General features: G+C 41.9%; 1 long non-coding RNA gene across 1 annotated transcript; it reads left to right on the forward strand.

The window, feature by feature from the left end:
• The first annotated feature begins 1164 nt into the window (after window positions 1-1164).
• LOC309342862 lies at window positions 1165-4184 on the forward strand. Its single transcript, XR_014157019.1, has 3 exons — window positions 1165-1276; window positions 2316-2576; window positions 3720-4184. It is a non-coding gene; the product is annotated as an uncharacterized lncRNA (long non-coding RNA).
• The last annotated feature ends 893 nt before the right edge of the window (window positions 4185-5077 follow it).

The following is a 5077-nucleotide window of genomic DNA, read 5'->3' on the forward strand; positions in this document are numbered from 1 at the left end:
AAAGATCTTCAAGGAGCTGACCAAAATCGCAAGGAAATATCAGCCCTGTGTATTTGGGATTTCAGAGTGCTATAGCCGACTGCAGCATCTTTGTGACAAATTGGTTTTAATTTAGCATGAGATTCCATGGGCAACAGCCGACACAAGCAGTTTTGTCTTCAAAGCATCTAAGCAAGAAAGTTAACCTTGTTCTGTTTGCTTCCCCAAGGGACTGCGCTACTGCTTTAAGGAGCTTCTTAACTAATGCTGCCGTGTTTAGAATGTGCCCAAGGAACAAAATTCATAATTTACTTATGGTCTGCAACTTACAGAAGTGAAAAAAACCATCACCTCTAAAAGAGATTGCCAAATCCTGATTTCTGCTTATGCGCATTTTGTTCATGATACTTTTCTCCTAATTTTCTTCAAAGAGTCCAGAGATAAAACCTGCCCTTACTATTTTTTAGGTTTCAAAGTACATTGTGTTATCTTGGAAAGATCCTTCACACTGACCTAAGGCTAATGAGCAAAACACATCCAGATAACAAACTGTCAGGCTTACAAAAACAGGCTCACAAACAGTTGCAGAACATGAGTGTTAATCAATAGCTCTCTCTGGTTGAACTCAGAAATTGCTCAGTTAAAGAACCTGGGAAACTTTTGTTAAGCCACACTTTTTTAATGTATTTCCGGGTGCTTCCAGGTGGGTGTTTCTTGTGGGATAGGCACACCTCATGCATTTATTTATTTTTTTGTAGGCTTCACATGACATCATTGCCATCAAAATGCCAGCCTGGATTTCCCCCATTTAATCTGGATTTACTCTTTCTGCAGATAATTCAACGCTAACACCACACACCCCTAGCTGCTGTTGTGACGACATTTGAACAACCCATTTGCAATATGAAACCTCCACCTGGAAATGCCCTGGGACAGATGCCATAGGTATAGTCATATTTTCAAATGAGCTCATTTAAGATTTCTGTTTTGGTTTTCATGTATTTCATAAGGCTAGTCGCCTGGGGAAAAACAGGGGATAGGTGTCTGTATGTATGTATGTGTGTGTGTGTGTGTGTGTGTGTGTGTATGTACTAGCTGAGGGCGAGAGAGTTCTGGGCAGTCATGGCAACTGTTGCCAAGGGAATCAGAATGTTGGGAAAGTGACAATGGGGCAGTTAGGCAGGGGAAGGGGGAAGAGAAGAGAAGAACAGGAAGGGTGGGCTAGGAAGGAGGAAGAAAGTATTGCTGTGAGTTTGTGAAGCACATTCAGTGAGGGGACCCTGCAGCCAAGTTCCAGGTGTGACTGTGGTAGATAGAGGCAGGGAGGAAAAATAATGACGGGAGAGAGAAGAGCTGTAAGGTGAATTGGGATGTGGCTAGCAGCGATGCCAAGGAGCAACATAACATTCACAGGAACAGCCAGGGAACGTCACGACATCCTAAGGAACTGGACTGGGGGAAATGACTCCAGTATTAGTTTATCGCACAAGACAGGATTTTGGTATTGCAAGGGCATTTTATGCCAGAGAAAAGTTATTCTGTTCCTCCTTTATAATAAAAGTCATTTTAACAGAAGTGGTTTTTGTCAGCTTCCAAACTCCTTTCTCTGAGTGTGAATTTGGAGCGTGGTCTCCCACTCACCATCTCTTCCTGTCAGATTCTGACAATGAGATGAACGCTTGCTCTCTCACACTCATTCACACATGATTGGATCAGGCTCCCCATTGATAGGAGAAATAAAATATATTGCAGTAAGGTCATGCCTTTACCTCAGTGATGGCCAAACTTGGCCCTCCAGCTGTTTTGGGACTACAACTCCCATCATCCCTAGCTAACAGGACCAGTGGTCAGGGATGATGGGAATTGTAGTCCCAAAACAACTGGTTTTAAAAGGTGTTTATTTTAGAGGTGTGGACTTTCAAAGACGCATCTTTTGCTGCTTTGACAATGTGCTGTACACAGGCTAGCGTACCAATATGGCAAGAAGCACAATAAAAACGAATTTATAAATATTTGGGGTTTGAAACTTGAAATAACAATCACAGAATGAGTCAAGCATTATTTTGAGTGAGGTCATATTTGCCAGATTGCTATTTCTAGTTCATCTGGTCTGCATGTGAAAGCTATAAATTTCAGTGGAACATACCTTTTATCAAAGAAGTCTACCTTTCAAACATATAAACGTATCATCATCTTGTAGGCATTAGCAAAGGAAAAGATGCTGGTAGAAGGGGTGCGGATTTCCAGCTGTCCAGCTGCAAATAATCTGAATTACACTTTCATCCTGAGCAAGGTAGAAAATGCAACCCCAAATAATCCGCTTTTTTCATTTGCAGACTTACAACACTTGTTCAGCTTGGAAACAACTTTGCAGAGAAATAATGTTTGGAAGGGACAAGCTTCTTCTCTATAGGATCTTTGATGGGTCAACTGACAGCACATTCTTTGCCATAATCTCCAAGGACCCTAAGAAACCTGTCTGGTTGCATGACAATATTCATGTGACTTGATTAACCAAGATCTATCGGATTCAAGAAGTCTGCTCAAGAACATAGAACACATAATAACTTTCAGCATAAATGGTCAAGGTCACACCAGTAAGTCCTAAAACTGATCCATTACATGCATGCCCAAGTGCAGTGCTTGGGAACCTGTTGCCACCAGTCTAATTTAATGCATTTCTCTGGGACACTGGAGGTTCACTATAGCTGCCCAGTTCACCTCCTTGGGGTCATTTCTTCTCCTGTTTTGTGAATGTGAGTGATAGGGATAGAGAGGTAGAGAAGATGTAGCTGCTACACAATAAGACTGGGCGAAAAATACTTGGCAGGAAACTGGAGGGTTGGGGAAGCCTGGGGTGGGGAGGGGGGACGGTAGAAAGGGGGAAATGGAAATGGACAAAACAATGGAAGGAAAGCCAACTGTAAACAGTCACTTGTAATCTGTGTTAATGAAGGAGGGAAAGTCAGTATGAGAATGTAAACTGGATGGAGAGAGGGAGGGGGAGCAGAGAAAGGAGGAGAGATATGGGGTGTAAGTGAACAAGTTTGCTATGCAATCCTGCAAACTGCTCACTTTGGGCTCTCATCCTACACAAGTGGCATGTGGCCTTTGACAGATTACTTCTGAAAAAATAGGTGACCAGTCCCACCTTAATATAAGACCTACCATGAGTATCTGCTGCCTCTGACTCTCTGGGAAGTAACTGGGATCAAGCCTGGATCTTCCAGGATCAGATCCTGATAACCTAGTTTTCAAGTAGTGCACAAACTACAGTTTCTTGGTTCAGACCTCACAAGGTACTGCAACTTAACAAACTACAATATAGATATCAACATCAAGCAGCTTGAATAGAAAATATTTTCATGAAACACCTTGATTGAAGACACAGCATGCTTGGCCAAAACTTCTATTTATAAGTTACTGTTTTTCAGACTTCTGTTTTAAAGGTGGACTGTGGAATCATTTTTCTCCCACGGGAATACAAAACCTCATAAAATGTTAATATAGCCTTGGGAGACTGGTGTTTCTAACAACAACAACAACAAAATCAGTTGGTTGCAGCCACACAAATGGCATCAGAGAGAGAAAGAGGTAAAATATAATGGGAAGTACAGTATGAAGATCTGAAAAAGCATATTCCACAGAAACTGAGAAGCAAACAAATTTTTTTTTTTTGCTATTGATCTTCACCCTGCTGCAGCTGTCCTTTTGATTCCTGCTTTCTCCTTGTCTTCCAGGAATGTATCATGTGGTGGTGTGTTTACAAAATACTTTTGCCCTTTTGTATTGGTTCAGATAAGTGCTGCACAAAGAATTCTTCATAGTTACACCAGTATTACAACATAATGCTAGAACTCTGACTTCTCAGAAAATTTTCCTGCAACTTTTGTTCATTAGTGAAATATTGCAACTCCTTCCATTTTGAACAAAGAGTTATGTGGCACATTAAAGATCTTTTTATTATTATTGTGGCATAAGCCAGAGGTAGTCAATGTGATGCCCTCCAGATATTTTTGGGACTCCCACCATCCCCAACATTGACTACAGTGACTGAGGCTGATGGGAATTACAGTCTACTGCTGGCATAAGCTTTCACGGATGAGATTTCTTGGCACCGGATGGATTCAAGCCTACAAAATCTTGTATCATTTAAAATAGTTGGTCTTTAAGGTGCCAAAATATCCTTTATTGATTTTGTTGTAGCTAGGGATGGACAAATCTGTCAATTTTGGTTCCCCCAGTTTCACATTTTCCCAATCTTAAATTCTATTATAAGGGATGCAGTTCCCTTTCCCCTTAGGCAGGAATTTAGTGCTTAGGTGCAGCGAGTCAGACATGGAATCGCTAGGATCTTATCAGTGCTGTTGGCACTTCCGTTGTATTCAGATGAATACAAGAATTGGTTATCCTGAGAAGATGGCTGCTAAGGTGGCTGTGTTAACAAGCTTGCCCTTCATTACTGCTCCAAACAAATCTGAAGCCCTTGCTGCTCATGGTGCCCTAGTTGACCTGAGTGGGACAATGAATTCTGTGACTTGCAGGCTGATGAAGATAGCTAAAGACATCCGTTTTCTGGGTTCTGGACCATGGTCTGATCTAGGGCATCTAATATTGCCTGAAAATGAAACTGGAAGCAGCATTATGCCAGAAAAAGTGAACCCTACTCAATGTGAAGCCATAACCATGGTGGCATCTCAGGTGATGGGAAACCATGTTGCTGTTACAGTAGAGGCAGCTCTGGCCACCTTGAGTTGCATATCTTTAAGCCCATGATTAGTGTTACTCTTTTAGAGGCATATGCTGTTGCAGCCCTGCCTCAGCTTCACTTGTTATCCTTGATTTGTTTTGCATGTTGATTATTGATGTGGCTCCCCCTCAGATGAACAGGAGAAGCAGACTGATTTAGAGATCTCTGACTGTCCTGCCGGATGAATGCATCACAATTGGCAGCCTTCTCAGATGCTTTTCATTAAGTTCCTTCTTGCTGTGCTTTTCAAGGATAGGCCGTGCCAGCTTCCAGCAACACAGGCCCACCTAAGGCACATTATCATAAGGATGGTCTAGTAATCAAATCAGAACTTCCCCAAGTCAATTT

Source organism: Podarcis erhardii (assembly GCF_964252035.2).
Source record: "Podarcis erhardii genome assembly, chromosome: 5".
Lineage (NCBI taxonomy): Eukaryota > Metazoa > Chordata > Lepidosauria > Squamata > Lacertidae > Podarcis > Podarcis erhardii.